We start from the raw sequence: 20,570 nt of genomic DNA on the forward strand, positions 1-20,570 counted from the left end.
AAAGCTTCATAGTCCTCAGTGTCCTTCATTCCTTGAAACTTTGCCATTCATGAACCATTTCACCATAGTAAACCTTTTCATTGAGCTAGATTTCAGCATCAGACTAACAGGTTACAAGTGGGAAGAAGAAGAAGAGGTTTATCTGGGACTGAGTTTGAAATGCCTGTGAATCTCTAAACAAAGATGTCCAATAGACAACAGGATACAGGCCTAGAATCTTTGAGAGTGGTAACAGTTGAGAACAAAGGGTAATAACAGTTTGGGAGTCATAATACATAATTGTTTGTTGTTGTTGTTACAACCCATAGAGGGTGTACAAAGAAGCATTCTGAACTGAGCATGAAGCTCTGGGCAATGATTAGGTGAAAAGGGGGAGGAGCCTGAGTAAGAGCTAGGAGGAAATAAAAAACAAAATAACTTAGTAAATCAAGAGAAGAGAATTTCAAAAAGAAATAAACATAGCCAGAGATGAGAAATTTCTGGCGAGATGAAAAACAGTGCTCTTTGGAGTTGTTAATATCTTTTATGAGCTTAATGAAGCATTTTTCTTTTTTTTTTCTTTTTTGTGAAGTGGTTCAATTGGAAGATAGATTGGAATATCTTGAGGAGTAACAGGAAGATCAGAAGTGGAATCAGTGAATGTAGATTACCCTCTCAGAAAGCATAGTGTAAACAAAGAGGGTAATGGCCCCATAACTAGATGGGGACTTAGGCATTTTGTATATCCTAAGCTCCACTTCCTCATTTATGAAAGGAGAAAAATAAAGCCTGGTTAGTATTATTATGAGGATTAAAATTTATTACCAATTTAATGCTCTTGGGTCCTTTTCCTAGCTCAAGTTTTTTTTGGTTTTTTTAATGTTGTATTTCTGTTTTGTTTTGTTTTTGTACATACCTGAGTTTGACCTCAGGAAATACTAACCATTCCTTTAGCGCTTAGAACAAGGACAGTTTAAGTTTGGTCTGGGAATTAATGTAATGAAGGCAAAATATTTCTTATCCCACCTTACACACTAAAGAAATGGCCGCCAATCCAGATTATAGGAGCAAATGCCACTTGCTTTGTGAGTCAGTTTGACCCACTAAGAGTTCCTGTTATGGATTACTTCAACATTTAAACATTTCTTTAAATTCAATTCTTGAAATTTCTTGCCACTTTTCATGTTTTGAATTGAAGATTTCAAAAAGCCAAATGAGCCTGTGCTTAAAAGGACATGACATAACAATCGCTGCCAGCTCATAGGGACATAGGCAGAAACAGGGAAAGCTCAGTCCACACTGCAGGTTGCAGGAAGCAGGTAACAACCTTGAGTTACTCTATCAAATTCAAGGTTTGGAGTTCCCAGATTTCCTAAGAAGACAGTGATAGAGGCCACAACCAAAGGCTCATCTCAAGTTACCAACTCTGCAGGTGAGAACAGAAAAGCTCTGTGGTTCAGCCATTTCTTCTGTGTAAAACAAGGGTTCTGTTAGTCACCAGGAAACAGAACCAACAAAACGGATTAATCAAAGAAACAGAAAATACATTATCCTCTTAGAAATTTTTAAAATTTGAATGTGCCCTTAATTTACCCTCTAGGCAGTGAGAATTTCTTGAGAGTGTATGTGCGGTTTGTATTCTAAACTTTTTGGAGCTTATCCAGATCCTACTTCACATACAAATCCAGGATTGCCCTTTAAGGATGTCCTGCACAGAACTTACTACTTGTAATTTTAAGTAAAACTTGACAAGGAGTGCTTTTTCAGCCCAGTAGGAGTCAGCTCTGTGCACGTCACCAGACTTGGAGGAAACCCTTTTAACCCTCCCATTTTCTTCTACAAAGCTGGAAAAGCTGCAGTTGGGAGGGACCCTCAGATAGCTCTGGTGGCTCCTTCTGTTCCTTTTGGAGTTGACCTATGAATGTGTTGGAAGAAAATAAAAACCCATCAGATTGTCTCCTTTCAGACTGTTTAAATTACAGGAAGAAGCAGCTTTAAGAGAAAGTAAGTTTTGTTTTCTTTCCCTTAATGTTTCCTACATGTTTTTTTATGTGGTGTTTTGGCTTCTTAAATACAAGAAATTCCTATAAACTTTTTAGTGACTGCATAAGAGAAAACTTATCCTTGGCAGATAAGTATAGATCTTAAAGTTTCTAAGAAACTTTTAAAAAGCCATTTGAGCCAACAGTTATCAAACTTTATGTGCTGAGCTGTTCAGATTTCTCATTTTGATGATATGCATGTGGAAGCAATATAGTGTCCAGCTAGCTCTGTGGAGCTGCCTCCTGAGTTCTGAAAATAGTCTTTATTCAGGAGGCATAGTTTCATAAAGGGGTGGCGGGTTTTATTTGACTTAACTTATTTGAATGACTAATTTTATCACTGAGGTTTATGGTGGATTTATGTATCCAGAGCACACTTAGAAGTCTTCTACATATTTTAAGTGCGATTCCTATTTTCAAGAAAAATCTGCCTACTTTCCAGTAGCAGGGATAGAGACAATTTCTAATTTTAGGTGTTCTAAGATTAAATTAAAATGTCTGTGTGTCTAGCCCACACATATATAATATGCTTCATGTATCTAAAGCATTGCTTCCTGGAACTGAGATAGCGTTACTTAAGCAAAAGAATGTATCCCATGTTTATGCTTCCTCCTTCACTGTTTTAATCAGACCCTCTTTTGTGTCTATCAGCCATTTGAAAACCAAATGCAACTTCGCAGTTAACAATTTGGATTTCAGGATTGTGGAAACTATTTTTAAAAAGTCATTAATAAAATGCATAATTCTCATAAGTAAAATGTGTAAGAAAACCTGCAAGTCATTTTAGCCTTCATTTCACATCAATACTATGGCATACTCGCATTTTTATTAGCCAAGTATATGGATTAAAATACAACACAAATATTGTGAGCATATGTCATACAAGAGATTTCTTAGCATATTTATTGTGATTTATGCCTAAATCCATAATCCAAATTGCTTGATGGGGAAGGTAAACGCTGATGTCTGTTTTCTACGCTTGTTCTATTTATTCCCACATGTTATCATTAGTTGCCAATTCTGGGGCCGTTCTACCTAAACAAGAGCAGCAGACTTGTGCTTTAATGTAGCATCACCTCACTGACAAGTTTACTTCTTATTTTTATTATACTTGCCAACAACATTTTGAATAACGCTGGATTAATTTGGGTTCCTTAGGCAAGACTAATAACTTTCTACTATATAACATTGAAAATAAATGGTTTTCTGGAATATGTTAGAGAAACCTTAATTTGTTTTTTGTTTTCAATCTAGGAAATGTGATCTCTTTAGAATTGAAAACCAGATACTTGGGTTCACATGGGAAGCTCTGAGTCAGATGTCAGTTAAACAATCTTGTATTTCCATGTTCTTGTAAATTGACTTTTTTTCCTGTCCTATTGTTATCATTTTTCTTTACCTTTTGGTACCCTCAGAGGGCTGGAGGAGAGGAAGAGGAAAGGGGGGGGGGGGGGACGGACCTCTTTCTGCCATAATACCTTGAATCCCTCCAAAATGATCAGCTTGAGCATTTTATCTATCCTACGTCTTTGGGATTATAGATCTCCATAATATAATAGGATCAATTGACCCTCTTCTCAGAAAAACCCATTGCAAATACGTAGATATTTCATTGACATTTCTGGGATTGAGAGACTCCTGAAATCTGTCCTTGAGTGTCCCCTGCAGTCCTTATCATGAACCACTATTCTCCATGAAGCCATACAACTCAGCTTCAAATGCATCCTGGGGCAGTGGGTTCACCAACTTGCCAAAAGGCTCGGGGAGGAAGGAAGCCTAAACTGTTTCTCTACACTTCCCTCACCTGAGGACACGTAAGGTTTAGGCAAGAATTATAGCTGAAGATGAAGTTCAGAGGTTAACTTTCAAAGCAGGTCCTTATTTAATTCATGGCCACCCTTGTTCTGGGCACGTCATGGGAAGAACAATGGAAGATTCAAGTAGCACAACAGTTTCTTTTGTGGAAACAAGGCTTAGGATGGAAGGTGAGAAAGTGTTGAGCCTCTCAAGATCCCAGAAAGTAGAAAGGATGGCTGCAGCGGACCTCCCTGTTTCTCTGGCCATCCTCCCGAATCCCTGTGCCCACCGAGCTGTGGATTGGAAGACAAAAGGGAAAAATCTAAACTAATGCCCATTATCTTATGCCCTCCACTTCAGGGGTCGCAGTCTCTCATTTTTCCCCCCTTCTGTATTGTCCCCTTCCATCAGCATTTAACCATGTTCAAAATTTCCTATCTTGAAAAATGTCCCCATTATTGAGCTTCTCCGGTGACCCTCATTCCTCAGCCTCACAGATGAATCTCCTGAAGAACCTCCACTTCCTCAGCCCATACTTCTCAATCTACTGCACTCTGGCTTTGGTCCTCATCAGTTTCCCTCCGTGCTCATTGAGGATATCAATTACTAGTGCATTGCTAAGTCCAACAGCCATTTCTTATTCTCCATCCACTTGGTGTCTCAAAAGCATTTTACCCTATTCTCTACTTTCCCCATCTTGAAACACCCTTTACCCAGGATTTCCATGATCAGCAACTCCCAGGTTTCCTCCACCTCTTGGACCACGATTCTCAGTCTGTTTTGCAGAGTCCCTTTCTCCCCCACTTTCTAGACTCCCTTTCTCTTTCTTGGCAATTGCATTGCTTATCATCCATTCCATATGCTTATGAATACAAAATTTTTTTTTTCTGAGCTACAGATCTAATTCTGCTGAGTACAGGACTGCCCAGAGCAGGATTGGACCCCAGTGAATTTGATGGGGGGGGGGGGGGGAGACACAAGACACATCAGAGACAAGCCAGGAAAATGTTCTTATTGATTTCAGAGAGAAAGGGAGAGAGAGAGAAACATTAATGATGAGAGAGAATTTGATCAGCTGCCTCCTGCATGTCCTACACTTGGTATTGACCTCACACTGGAATCAAGCCCACAACCCAGGCACATGCCCTGACTGGGAATCAAACCGTGACCTTCTGGTTTATAGGTCAACACTCAAGCGCTGAGCTACCCTGGCGTGGCCAGGTAAAATTTTTGACATGGGATTTGCCATAGGACTCCTTCCAAAATGCCCAAGTAACTTATATGGTTTCTCTGTCCCATCTCTAACTCTCAGCTGATCAGCTCTACTTGGCTGTTTCTCACTCCTCTCAAATGTTATCCTTTTTAAAATATAAAAGTAATTGTATTATTTCCCTCTCCTATTTCCACCCTGCTTCTTTCAAGCATATTATTGTATAATAAATGACACCATGATGCAACCAGAAACTTAAGAAGAATAACTCTTCTCCTTCAATCGTATATCCAAAGAATGTCTAAGTTCTGTGGTCACCCTTGTACATTCATCTACTTCTCTCCTTTGTCACTGCCATCACCCTATAAAGGTCTGCCATCTCCCTTTATTTGCCTAAGAGTAGCTTTTCACTGGCCTCCCTGCATCCAGAATTATTGCCCTCTTCTGCATCCCGGGTATTGAGGCCAGAGTGATTGACCTAAAACAAATGGTCTAAAAACACTTGATTTTTTGCCGAAACCGGTTTGGTTCAATGGATAGAGCATCAGCTTGGGGACTGAAGGGTCCCGGGTTCAATTCTAGTCAAAGGCATGTACCTTGGTTGCGGGCATATCCCCAGGAGGGGGTGTGCAAGAGGCAGCTGATCGATGACTCTCTCTATCGATGTTTCTAACTCTCTATCTCTCTCCCTTCCTCTCTGTAAAAAATCAATAAAATATATTTAAAATAAATAAATAAAAACACTTGATTTTGCCAACCTCTTACTTCAAACCTTTCCCTGACTCTCCACAGGCCTTTCGATACTAGCCAGATTCCTTCTCCAGGTTAAGAAGTAGCACAGTGAGTTATAGCCCATCTCTTCTACCTTGAAGGTGCTCAGGAACCAGCTCTGGGTCTTTGTAAAAATGCAGATTCTGGTTCTGTAGTTCTGGCTTGGGCTGGCGCCTGTGTTTTTAAATTTTAATAAGCTTTCAGATGATGCTGGTAATAGTGGACACGGACCATACTTTTTATGCCAAATTGGCTGAAGCTCAGATTTCAATTGTGTCACTCACTAGGTCTGGGAATTTAGAAAGGTCACTAGCCTCTGTGTTTAGTTTTCCTTGTATATAAAGTGATCATAATTGTGTACCTTCTTCTTAGGTTTGTTTTGAAAAAGAAACATGTTACATTAAAAGTAGAGGCCTGGTGCATGAAATTTGTGCATCGGGGAGGGGGATGTCCCTCAGCCCAGCCTGTACCTACTCCAATCTGGGATCCCTCTCACAATTAGGACTGCTGGCTCTCAGTTGCTCACCTCCCTGCCTACTTGCCTGATTGCCCCTAAGTGCTTCTGCCTGCCAGCATGATCACCCCAAATCACACCCCTGCTGGCCTGCCCCTCCCCCCAACTGCGCTCCTCTTCAGGCCTGATTGCCCACAACTTCCCTCCCCTGCCAGCCATCTTGTGTCCACATGGGGGCAGCCATCTTTGACCACATGGGAGTGGCCATCTTGTGTGTTGGAGTGATGGTCAATTTGCATATTACTTTTATTAGATTTATTAGGTAGGATACATGCAACAGAATAAGTGTTAAGTGCTAAGTATTATTACTAGTTAAAATCTTAAGTAATTTAGCCTCTATATTCTTCTCTAAGCCACACACATATACAGTCTACTAATTAATAGAAATAAATGAATGTCATTATCAAAAATCCACCTGGGAAACTGATACATGAAATCCAAAAATCTTATAAACTATAACCTAAAGAAAAAATAGATAAGTTAAATTCCTAAAAGCATTTAAAACAAGAATCAATGGTTATTTTGATCAACGTATTTATATAGAATATTGTCTTGTTTTATTAACCAAGAGCTTAGACATGATGCTGTTCATTCCTTCATTGTAAACTACAGAGCTAGCACACAGTCATTTAACATCGTGGTTAATAAAAGCTTATCTATCTATCTATCTATCTATCTATCTATCTATCTATCTATATCAGTCTCTCTTTCTTTTCCCTTCCCCCCACTTATACAGTACAACAGACTAAAGAATAAAACCACCTTGATTGGAACAGGTGTGTGATTTTGAAAGTTCCAGTTAACCATGTGCCCCCTCCTTCCAGAGTTCTAAGACAATTGCAAAATAGACACAGGTATTTTATCGGGGTCAATTTGTCATCAATTATATCACATGTGTCAAACACAAGGCCAAATCCAGCCCGCCAGGCCTTGCAATGTGGCCCGCACCGCGCTGTCATCACTGCACTCCGCTGTCAGTTTATGACATTGTCAGTTTATGACTGTTCAGTAAACCATTCGGCCCGCGATTTAGGCTGGATTTTAGATTTTGGCCCCTTCTCTGATTGAGTTCGACACCCCTAAATTATATTATTGTTAAAGCTGGATTTGAAAACAAAGCCTTTTCTAAAGACTGCACCACCCAACCTGACCCCAGCAGCTTTTTCCCAGGGGTGTGTGTGTGTGTGTGAGTGTGTGTGTGTGTGTGTGTGTGTGTGTGTGTGTGTGTGTGTGTGAAGCTGGTAGGCGTGGTAGAACATCTTGGACCCCTGCAGCACTCCTTGCGGGGTGGGGAGCTGCAGGGGACTCCCTCCAGGGAGGAGAGGAGAGTTTGGGGCCCTGCACTAGCATTTCCACTGAAAGTGAGGGGGGTAACACTTTGCGCAGTTACTTATCACTCCTCAGTGGAGTAGAACCAGTGAGCCCAAGGGAGGGGCATTGTATCCCCAATACTTTCAAAAGAGAGATAATTTTTTTTAATGACAAGTATAGAAATCTGGGAGAAATTAGAGGTTCCCCCATATAATTGTTTTAAGTATTCATCTTTAGAATTTTTTAAATTATTATTTTCAATTACAGTTTACAGTCAATATTATTTTGTATTAGTTTCGGTGTACACCATAGTGGTTAGACAATCACACACTTTACAGAGTATTTCCCCTGCTATTTCATATAATTTTTAATTTAAAAAAATCCTGGTTTCTTATAAATTTATCATCAGTATAAATTGTTGAAATGCCAAGTAGGAGAGATTTTAGTTGACAGCGTACATCACAGACCTACTTTTACAATGTGCCCTTCAGTTGGCCAAGAAGTGAACTAAATATATTCATAGCAATGTGTAGCTGAATTTTTAAGGCTCTGACAGGTAGAAGTATTATGTTCCATATGTGGCCTTCCTATTACCCATGTACGAAACGCTGCCCTCCCGGTGTGACCCCTCCAACCCCTCCAGCAATGCTCTCTGCTGTGGCCCACCCCCTTGGCATGCTGTTTGACCACTTGCACAGGTCTGTGGACTCCCCAGTGCTTAGGAACCTCCCCCCACCCTATCTTCCTTAGAGACTTTTTTCAAGTTATAGCTCCAGAGAACGCTTTACCTGAAAGTTTTCTAGAAATTTACTAAATTTTCCAGAACACCCTATGTGTATGTTCATATATGTCCGTATGTCCTCTTCCTTTCTTCCCTCACCTCCTTCCATCCACAGTATTTACTGAGTGCTCAACATATGCTAGTAATACTCGAGACACCAGCAGCCTGGAGGTAACAGCACCTGCTGTGGAAGCCTATTGTTGAGCGGGAACAATGGTTAGGGCTAATGGGCTGTATGTGTGCTCAAGTACCAAGGGCCACGAGAGTTTACAGCCACGGTCCTAATCTGGCAGAAATTACGTGTGAGTCTCTCCCGTGCTGGCATGAGTGCTTCCCATGGGTAGATAACTGGTCTCACCTGCCAACCCCCGTGATGGCCCAAAGCTGGCCTTTGAGAGCTCTTTGTGAAACCCACAGAACCACAGTCCACTGCGTTCAGAGCGCTAGCTGCTTATGCTGTTGAGATTAAAAGTAAAAAAGAGCCAGGTCCAGGCTGATGACTGCTTGTGAAAGCTAAAGAGCATGGAGCAGGTGCATCACAGAAAGTAGCATGATTCAAAGGCTGGGTGGGCCTCTATTTATAAAATGAAAAGGAAGGGACTGTTTGGCTCTAAACCTTTAATATCCTATCACCAGATATCTGACCTTCTTCCTCCTGCATTCACTCGATATTCACTTGTGCTAGGCTCGGTTTTAGGTGCCAGGGACACAGCCCTGAGCAAGGTCGGAAAGGTCTCTGCTCCCGTGTGTGTGACACGTTCCTATGCCTTAAAAATCCACACACGGAGTGATGCTTAGGGTGAACATTTAAAAAACACTAAAACGTATTTGTCAAGGCACACTGCGAACATTTGGTTTCCAAGAGAACAACAGATTGTCCCCTTTCCTTTACACGCCAAACTAGCACAAACAACCCGAGATTGACACGTTGTGTTTCCCGATAAAACACAACTATGAAAACACAACTGCTGAGTGAAAGCTGTGAGTACTCACTACAATCACTTTCCTTTGATGGATGCTGAGGACCAGCTTTGAATCTCTTGAGACTGGGAACTGATAAAAATTAAATTAAAGCTGTTTTTAAGTATCAGCATGTGACGCTTTAAATCAGTGTTTCCCAAACTTCTCTCATGATGAGAATCACCTGGTGGAGTTGTTAAAACACAGATTCCTGAATCCCAACTAAGAAGTGCTAAACTAGAATTTTTGGGAACATATAGGTAAAATTGTATACTTAACTAGTGCTCTAACACAGATGTTATATACAGAGCACTAAGTTAGGTATGCAATTTTACCTATATGTTCCCAAAAATTCTAGTTTAGCACTTCTTAGTTGGGATTCAGGAATCTGTGTTTTAACAACTCCACCAGGTGATTCTCATCATGAGAGAAGTTTGGGAAACACTGCTTTAAATGGTCACTCTCCATCACAACAAATGTGAACTAAAAAAAAAAAAAAAAAAAAAAAATGTGTAGCTGACTTTTTAAAGCCCTGTCAGGTAAAAGTATTGTGTTTCATGTGGCTTTTATTCCCCAATCCAAGGAAGGTAAACCAAGAATAACCACAGTAAACAAAATCCTATAGAAAATGAGTAGCCTTGAATGTCGCAGGGGCCATGTTCTTGCTTTTGAGGATACGTGGTTCATTTTTACAGATCATGGCCAACGGCTTCGGGCATGGAAGGACTCTCCCTGTTCATGCATGTGAGGCTGTTACCTGGTCAGCAATTAAAACCCAGAGTGCCAGTTGGTAATAAGGAGAGGGTTTCTATATATATATATATATATATATATATATATATATATATATTTTTTTTTTTTTTTAATCACTGCAGGAACTTAAGTGGTCTTCCCATACAAGTTTTTTGCCCATTTATATAAGAAAACAACATCAAGAAAAGGCCCCTGTTAGGAGCCTGGAAATCTGAATTCAGGCTGAAGCTTTTTCACTAGCCACTTTATCAGCTTACAAGAAAAGCAACAACTCAATTTGCCCTTCTTAGGTGAGAGTAACAAACAAGACAATTTCAAAAGTCCCTCCCAGCTCCTACATTTAGTGATTCTGTGAGAGTGGGCCTAGATCAGAAGCATGTTTTATTTTTTAAAATATATTTTTATTGATTTCAAAGAGAAAGGGAGAGGGAGAGAGAGGTAGAAACATCAATGAAAGAGAATCATGGATCAGCTGCCTCCTCCATGCCCCATACTAGGGATCAAGCCTGCAACCAGGGCACATGCCTTGACTGGAAGTTGAGCCATGACCTCCTGGTTCATAGGTTGCCATTCCACCATTGAACCATTCCAGCCCAGCCGGGCAGAAGCATCCTTTTATAGCAAAGAAAAATGATCAGAATGACAGCGGGACTAGGAGGCTTTATTTCTAAATAGCTTCATGTATTCATAGGAGATTCCTTTTTCTGATTTTCCCTACAAGTTTCTTCTGTGCTTCCCCTTCTACCTCCTTTCTCTCATCTTTTTTAAGATTTAATTTTTTTAGTAACCTATTACAGAAAGGGCTGACTGTGCCACCAATATATTGAAGTGCAGAAGTCAGTTCCTTCTTTCTCCTTGAGAAAATGAGATCACACAGAGCAAAGCTGAGAAACAAATTATTCAAAATATGGTAAATGTAAGATTCTTTCAATGAATCACCAAACTCGCATCCACTTTGGCCAATCTTAAAGAAAAGCTCACTTTTACTTAACATTCTGGTCCAAAATAGATCACCATTTACAAACTAGTAATCTAGTCTAAAAAGATTTTGTCACAGTTTCTTTTGATTACCAATGTGGACATTTTCTGTTAAGTAGTTACAAAATTTTATTTAGAAGATAGATTCCACTTTTCTGAATTTTTTAGGAAAGGAATTAGCTGACTAATACCCTCTTGGGAATTTAGTTTCAATCTGTGTAAAATGAAGAGTTGACACGGATACATCTCTCCTACTTCTTATGTGCTATGATCAAGAACAAGAGATTCAGGAAAATAAATTCAATCTTTTGTTTGCGTTGATGTTGTCTAACTTAGAAAATAGGCCACGCATTCATTTCGTGCACAATTCAAAAGCTATAAAAGGACACACAGTCCCACTCCCTTCCCTGTCCCTTCATCACACGCTCTGCAAGAGGAACCCGGAGGTTTTAAGCTCAATGTCAGTTCATGAGAAGCCCAGTTTAGTTTTGATCAGTACCAAATTTTACAGCACATAAAAATATTATGTACATATATTTTAAATTTTTATCACTATCCATGTACCATTGCTTTAATTTCCATGTACTCTCCCCCTCAGCAATGTTTATACATAAGTAACTCATAGTGGTTTTTTAAGATATTTCGATATGCATCATCTCATTTGCTCTAATGTACCATCTATAGAGATAATTTAAAATATTCTACCTTGCAAGGCAGAATATAAATGTCATGGGGGTTTTTTGTTTTGTTTTGTTTTATAACATACATATTTAGATGCTTCCAAAATGCTTAATGAGATGCTGATAATAGAGTGGTTTTATAAAATGTTACTGTGACCTCTCCCCAAAAACCATGAAAATGACCAACAGACATAAGAATTTGGAGACTAATTATAAATTGATGCGTATGACAGGGGTACATATGCATTATGACCAACCATTAGTGATAAGATGCTGGACCTCACAAAAGTTCCTGGGATTGCCCTCCCCACCTCCAGGTCTGTGATGGGCCAGGGAGTGCTTCTTCTATCAGAAGTCCAACTCAGCCAGTGTGGCTCAGTGGTTGAAATCAGCCTGTGAACCAGAGGTCTCAGTTGGATTCCCGGTCCAGGCACATGCCTAGGTTGCAGGTTTGATTTCCATTGGGGATCATGTAGGGGGATGGTTGATCAGTGATCAACATCATTGATGTTTCTATCTCTCTCCCTCTCCCTTCCTCTCTGAAATAAATTATATATATATATATATATATATATATATATATATATATATATATATATATATATATATGTTCCAGCTCTTCCCTCCCTAGCCCTCTACAGGCTCAGCAGATATCTAAAAGCTGCAATGAACACTAATTTTTTTCATTGATTTGAGAGAGAGGGAGAAAGAGAGAGAGAGAAAGAGAGAGAGATGAGAGAGAGAGAGGTTGATTTGTTGTTCCACTTATTTATGGATTCATTGATTGATTCTTGTATGTACCCTCTCCAGGGATCAAACCCACAACCTTAGTATATGGGGACCACATCTAACCAACTGAGCTACCTGGCCAGGGCCAATGACAACTAGTTTTGAAAATAAAATAGAAAGGTCCAAAGAGATAGGTAGCAAACACCCACTTCACACCTGCATCCAAATGCAACCTGCTGGTAAACTTGCAAAGAGAAAGGATACTTGTTATCACTTGACTTGGCCTTCCAGTTCAGGGGACAAGGAAGGGGATCTGGCATCCTCCCTAGAAATCACGGAAAGAATGCTCACCTGGAGCATGCTCAGTGGCTCCCAGTCATGTAGGGAATCATAATGATGCCTCCCAACAGGAAATCCCAAGACTAGGGGTGCTTCTGCTTATTTTCCTGGTCTTGAGCCATCATCATTTTCAATGAAATATAAATCCTTTGAAAATTATCGCCAGTTTTATTTGAGCCATTCTTCAAGGTCACCCAGTAAGTGTTTCAATTGAACTACAGAAATTAAGAAACAAAGCTTGCTCTTGTGAGCTTGCATTATGATTATAAGGAATACAACAAATCCCCAAAACATTTATAATACATCATAACACAACTTATAAACATGCCCTCAGATACCTTAAAATTAAAAAAAAAAAAAAAACTTTTAAAGGTGAAATAGAACTTGTTGACAGACTTGCTTTAGTTCAGAAAGCCCAGAAATAAGCTCTTCTTTCATTATTGTGTTTTATGGCTTTGAAGAAGATTATAAACCAACAGAATCTATAATACCCATTAACGTCAGAACACAGGAAAGTCAATATATTACACAGTTAGACTTGGCTTCGTCTCAGGAAAAGAGGATGTGGTTGACTGTGAAATCTTATTTATTGCTCTATGTTGAATGCTTGAGAGGTCTTTCTAATGAATTTGTTTAACTGGAGTTGTCATTAGGCTAGTCATGGATTTAAAAAACTACTGGATAGATTCCATTAGATAAAGAGTACATCTATCAGATTATATTGGTTACCTGCCAAATAAAGCACACTCTTCATTTTATCGGACAGTTTCTAGTACAATCTATGTGTTTTCAGAATGCAATTGATTTGTTCCTTATATTTGAAAATGTTTAAGAGAAAATTATAGAAAATAATTTTTGCTTGATTCTCCTGCATTATGAAGAGCATGTACTTTTAGTATTTCATGATTATGTAGGGTTAAGATAAGTCAACAGTACCATGATGGTTGGAGCACAGCACTTCTAAATTCCCGGATCCATGGTTAACCTGACATGCTCTCAAGCCACTGTTTGAAAATGTTTGTCATCCTCTTAAAGTAAATTAATTAAGGATTGAGTTTCCTAATCACTCCTTATGGAAGAAAATTGGACAATAAAATATGGTGGTTATAGTGATCAAGTTATAATCTTATATCATAGGATATTGAACTCAAAAATGAAAAAAAAGTTACAAAAGATATTGTCTTTTCTCTCTGATAAAGAGTATCTGCCTAGAATATGCTCCCAGACAGCATATTTTTCTTGTGATCTTGTGCACTCAGATACCTGATCTTTGTGGGTTTTCAGCTGATTAGCATGTGTTATAGATGTGGCCCAGGTTGCAGATTTAGTCCTTCCTCACTAGACTTAGTTTTCATAATGACTAAATAAGCTTGAGTTTGCTATTAGACACAAGGGAAAGCAGGTTGAAACGGTGTTAACCAGAGGGACCCATGGAGCTCCCTCTCCCTATTAAGAAAACTACTAGGGTTCAAATACTGATAGTAGTTAAGGAGCATGATGAATAAGGTGACCTTCAAATACAAAGGAAAACTGAAAATAAGCAACAAATTATACAATTACTACCCTTAAGAAATTCCATAAGGCACTTGTTGGATTTTCCAAGAATCAAGAGTCAGGAGAAATACTTTTTGATATTTATATTACATCTCCAGTGACCTCACAGACTCCATCTCTAGAAAATGGGATTGATTTGGGGTATTCATATATGAGAAACACTTACCCTGCCCCTACCATGAGCTGAACCTATCTATACTAAATAGTTTTAGATAATTTTTCTCTTTCAGTTCAGTCCTTATATGTACCAAACCCTAGCACTAAATCAGAGCCTCAAACAAGACTTTGAGGAGACCCTGAGGCAACATAGGAACTACATTTGCCCTTCCAGGATGCCTTTTACAGACAGAAGTTTTCAAGGATACACAGGAAGATTAGACTTATACCTACTGAAATGAGGGTGGTTCCTTTGGAATAAAGTTGTAGAAGGGAGCCAAAAAAAAAAAAAAAACGGTTTAAAAAATTTATATTAAAAGCCAATACTCTTTTTGTCTTGTACATTTTCATATATCCAAATGATGAAAAAAACAGAATGGTATTAAACCTACATATATTTTATTTTAAGAGTCCTGCTTTTTAAAAATGCCATAAAGTATACCATGTTTGATAAAATATGGTTATACTTACACATTACCATGAGCTGTACCTATTTCAGTACTAGCTGCCAAAATTACATGGTTCTGAATGTAATCCCTCCAAGAAAATCATACAAAGCACTTTTTTCTTTGCTTAGCATCTTCAGAACAAATTAACCACATGGAAAGCTCTAGTCAGCTGTTTCTGTTTCATGGGAGAATAATTCATCAGCTCTCAGGGGGATTCATATTTGGCCTCTCCACACAAGACATTCAGCTTCCAACAAACAGGGCTTATGAATGTGTCCCTAGAGATGAATACCAAAAATTCCACCACAATTCTACAGTGCTTGTTTTAGGTTATTTTTGATTAATGGCCTGAAGTTATGGCTTTACTTATTTTTAACATTGTTGAGTTTTTAAAATATCATGTGTAGGTTTGTTTGTTATTGGTTTTTTTTGTTTGTTTGTTTTTTTGTGGGGAGGGGGTGGAGAATAGCCTCCTTCTTTAAAATGGGAACTGCAGTTTTAATTGCACATGGCCCTCCTCAAGTCCAGTACACCAACAGCTGACTTTTCCATTCGTGCATCTCACTTGATCCTAAAGCAGGATAATAAGCAGGTGATATTGTTCTCATTTCACAGTTAGGGAAAGTAAGGGCCATAACGGTTAAACAGGTTCTATAATAGTGGCTTAGTTATATGCCAACTGGTGCTACAGTGACCAGTGCAACAATCTACAGCTCTGGTTTCTAATCCAACACTCTTCTCATCTGTTATGTCTTTGTTTACAAGCAAACAACAGATAAGGAAGTGCACACAGGTCTGCTCAACTCCACCCTCAGAACCTGGAAAAGAAATGAAAGAAAATGTAATAATAATAGAGCTTCTTTACTAGTTATTCTAACTCTTTGATAGTTTCAAAATATGTGAATTTTAAATGTTTATGCTATAAAACATATACTTATTCCATCTGGTCTAGTTTATACAGACTTGAACAATATATATATCTTAACTCCTCTACATTTTGTCAAATTCAGTCAATCAAACAAAATTTCAGTCAAACAACACTTCAGGTAAGATTATAGATCTCAGCAGATAAAGACCATTCAATCTTGGTAAAGAAATGGTTTGTCTCAAAGTGTCATGTACACAGAACCAGAAGGCTGGTATAGCTTCCAGCAGAGAACTGAAGTATGTGATCAAACAGTTGCAAAACTGTTAGTGAAAGCTTTTTGGTGCCACTAGTTTCAAGTAAAACCTTTTAATAATGTCAACAGATTAAGCATCTACTTCTGCTGTTTCTTTGATATCCTCCTCAGCTGGTTTTCAAAGGCATCTAGCTGTCTTCTACTGCTATTCTCACAGGGAAAGTAAAAGGATTCTCCATGCCATGGACAAGCCCTTAGGGCCTCACCCTCTGTTCTCTAATCTTTATTCTCAGTCCTTTAACATATCTGCCACAGATACAATAGATGCAAATTAATTCACAACTCAAGAAATCATCTAGCATACACATTCTTAACTTTCTTATACTTGAGCCTTTATCCTTAATTCTGTTGATTGAATCTTCTTTGCATGTGTTTTCATTAGGAAAAGAGATGAAAGAAAAGTGTAGTAAAAGTAGAACTTCTTAACTAGTTATTATATTCACTAGAGGCCCGGTGCATGAAATTCATGCACAGGAGGGAGGGTGTCCCTCAGCCTGTACCCTCTCCAATCTGGGACTCCTTGAGGGATGTCTGACTGCCCGTTTAGGCCCGATCCAAGTAGGATAGGGCCTAAACGGGCAGTCAGATACCCCTCTCATGATCCAGGACTGCTGGCTCCCAACTACTCGCCTGCCTTCCTCCTGATTGCCCCTAAGCTCTTCTGCCTGTCAGCCTGATCACCCTCTAACCACTTCCCTGCCAGCCTGATTGAAGCCTAACTGCTCCACTGCCAGCCTGTTTGCCCCTAACTGCCCTCCCCTGCTGACCTGGTCACCCCTAACTGCCTTTCCCTGTAGGCCTGGTCCCCACAACTGCCCTTTTCTGCAGGCCCAGTCACCCTCTACTAATCACATGTGTCAAACACAAGGCCCTCGGGCCAAATCCAGCCCGCCAGGCCTTGCAATGTGGCCCGCACCGCGCTGTCATCACTGCACTCCGCTGTCAGTTTATGACATTGTCAGTTTATGACTGTTCAGTAAACCATTCGGCCCGCGATTTAGGCTGGATTTTAGATTTTGGCCCCTTCTCTGATTGAGTTCGACACCCCTACGTCTACTTCCTTCCTCTGCCAGCCTGGTCACCCCTAACTACCCTCCCCTGCAGGCTTGATCGCCCACAACTGCCCTCCTTTGCAGGCCTGGTCTCTCCCAACTGCCCTCCCTTGCTGGCCATCTTGTGGTGGCCATCTTGTGTCCACATGGGGGCAGCCATCTTAGACCACATGGGGGCAGCCATCTTGTGTGTTGGAGTGATGGTCAATTTGCATATTACTCTTTTATTAGATAGGATTTGTTTTCTCATTTATAAAGTATGTTCTGGAGACCTGCTATGCTCAGACCTGAGACATGCAGATGAAATAAGCAACATCCTTACTCTAGAGTAGTGTTTCCCAAACTTTTGACATATGTGTACCCCTTCTATAGTTTTCGTAATGCTGAGTACCCCTCGTACTCATGAGAACATAGAATTAGGCTCAGCTAAGCACTTTGCAGTGCATATCCCCACCAAGGTTCTGGTGCAAGGCATACTCCCACCAAACTCTTCCCGTACCACTGGGGGTACACGTAGCACACTTTGGGAAAGACTGCTCTAGAGGAGCTAAAAAGTGAGGAAGACACACAAGGGCAAAGCAACTAATACAAAGCCTGGTGCAAGAGAAAACGGGCATCTGTATGAACTAATGAGAACAGCTACTTCATCCAGCTAGATATGAGAAAGTTACTGAGAGAAGGATTTTTAACTGGACTTTGACTAATGAGGAAAATCATCAAGTGGACAAACTCAGTGGAGGACAAGGAGAAGGGCATTAGAGATCAAAGAAAAGTCATGTTTCAAAGGCATGAAAAGACATAATGTTTTTAAAGAATAAGAAATCATGAGAGGTGTCTAAAGCATAGGTGGGGTGTGTGAATGTGTTGCACAGTGTAGGGTTAGGAAAGGGATAGAAAAATAGTAGGAAAAAGAGAAAAGCTAGTACAGGGTTTTTAAGCTAAGTAATAGGGTTTAGACTTTGACAAAGAAGAGCCATTGGGAGGTTTTCCATCAGGGAAAAGAGACCAAATAAGTCTGAGAAAGATTTTTCTTGAGCATTGTGGAGGACATTCTGGAACTCCCTGGGGATACTGAGCTTATCATCAGAGAACAGAAGTCATGTAGTAATGTGCTTGGTTCCACTCCAGAGAGTAAGACATCTTTAATAATATCTTCAGCTTGATATAAGCCACTGTAATCCATCAGAGATATGTGAAGAGTCTAAATTAAGACTTAAGTGTGTTGCCTTGCTGGCGTGGCTCAGTGGCTGAGCATGGACCTATGAACCAGGAGGTCACAGTTCCATTTCCAGTCAGGGCACATGCCTGAGTTTTAAGCTTGATCCCAAGTGTGAGATATGCAGGAAGCAGCCGATCAATGGTTCTTTCTCATCATTGATGTTTCTACATCTCTCTTTCCCTTCCTCTCTGAAATCAATAACAAATGTTAAGATAAAAAAAGAAAAGATTTAAGGAATGCTTCTTAAGTGGAATCAATAGGATATGCAATATCCAATAAACATGTAAGGGTGCAGGCAGTGAAGGAAGAGAAGAGAATGATGGAACAGTTACCTTAGGAGACTAGGCCAGTGGTCGGCAAACTGCGGCTGGCGAGCCACATGCGGCTTGTGAGTCGCGGTTTGCCGCTCTGTTGACTAATGAGTTTGCCGACCACTGCCTTAGGGAAAAACACTTAAAAACATTTTCATAATGTACTAATGTCTTTAACCTGAAGTCAAAACTTCTGGGTAAGGGTAATTAATGCCTGGCTTGGATAACTAAGCACTATCAATGGTTTCTGTAACTCTGTATAAAGCATAGAGCACTATACCTTGTTCAGTGAGGCTTCCAAAATGCTCTTGACTGGCCATCAACCCCTTGCCTACCCTCAGAACAGCAATCCTAATTATAATCCTGAATGGGAAAATGACCACGGGTAAATTCAGTTAAGTATAGTTCAAATTAAGATTCTGCATCCGGAGTCTGTCTCCATCCAAGTTTGGTATATCAATCAGATATGTTTCAAAGACTTCAACATTTTGCAGTAACATTTCCCAAGAGCAACTTATTATTCCTTATGCCATTTATATTTAAATTCTTTCAAGTTCTTTCCTGAAGAAAAACAGAGTCAAATTTGCTTTACAAAATCAAGGAAAGACCTGAATGGGCAATTGAAATAGTCCTGTGGCACTTTCAGATGAGCAGAGCTGTATTTATGCAGGCAGTGTGAGGCTACTGTGAGTAACCAGATGAAAATTAAGCCGGAAGTCAAACTGTGCAGAACAGTGCACTTGGGCATATGTGCAAAAGTAGTGGTTATGGCGTCACTTGCATCTACTTAGCAAAACTTACAGAGATAGAAGTAATCTTAGTTATCACTCACTGTATATCCTTTATTTTAATACATGTAAACAATGTGATGATTTTACATAGTATTATCAGCCTTATTGGGAAAAGGCTGTAATCAAATCAATGTAGTAATTTATAATTGATATTTATAATATAGGGTATATGGTCATTTAATTCCCTCAAGTAAATAAAATTCCTCTAAAGCACATTCACATAGACACATTGGAAATCAGAGTGCCCACATTATCATCTAGTACATTTCAACTCCATCTTAAGATGGTAGAGTCCTCTCATTTTTGAAACTTGCAATCTATGGCAGGAAAGTAATAGGACATGTACAGATTGTTCTTGTGCAATGCTCATGTATGAAGCTCATGTATATTGGAACCATGTCCTTGCTTTGCACATTTCCATGGTAACTGAGTACTGAGAGATAGAGAGGGAGAACTTTATTGTCTCCTTCCCTCTCCTGCATCTCAAATGGTCCCCCTCAGCAGTCGACCCTTTGCATCAGCCTACAGCCTAGATCTTCCTTTTCTGGACAACTTCCATGCCTACCATCAGCTCACAAAACCCTTCTCTGGTTATGCTACACCCATCTGGATTATTTCTCTGTTGATAAACATAAGGAAAGGACATATTACTTCTACTTATTTGTCATCCTCTTATTTTAAAAACCCTGTAGAAATTAAAACATGACATGTAGAAAACAATGTCTCTAATATATGTAAAGGATAAGAAATTACAATTTGACTTAAGAAATTAAACACTTCCTATATATTTCAAACTATTTACCAATCTTTTAATCTTTTTGTTGTTTCTTCATTTTATAATATACTAAAAGCCTTGCAAAGTGGAAGTACTTTGGGAGTTCCCAGTTCTAAGGGGCTATGCTTCAGGGTGCTATTCTATACATCTAAGGTTAAATATGTATCATGATGAAAATGACATTTTTCATATTAAGTGATAAAAGTTAGAAGTATATGCCCTATTTCACTATTAAACA

The 20,570-nt window shown here is 39.4% G+C and overlaps 1 protein-coding gene across 1 annotated transcript in view; it reads left to right on the plus strand.

The window, feature by feature from the left end:
- The first annotated feature begins 1,749 nt into the window (after positions 1–1,749).
- Positions 1,750–20,570, plus strand: part of FHL5 (four and a half LIM domains 5) — a 32,198-nt gene continuing 13,377 nt past the window's right edge. Inside the window, exon 1 of the mRNA XM_084890805.1 lies at positions 1,750–1,983. The gene's annotated coding sequence lies outside the window, so the exon portion shown is untranslated. The remainder of the gene's footprint in view (positions 1,984–20,570) is intronic.

The sequence above is a fragment of the Pipistrellus hanaki genome (assembly GCF_964339955.1).
Source record: "Pipistrellus hanaki genome assembly, chromosome: 7".
Lineage (NCBI taxonomy): Eukaryota > Metazoa > Chordata > Mammalia > Chiroptera > Vespertilionidae > Pipistrellus > Pipistrellus hanaki.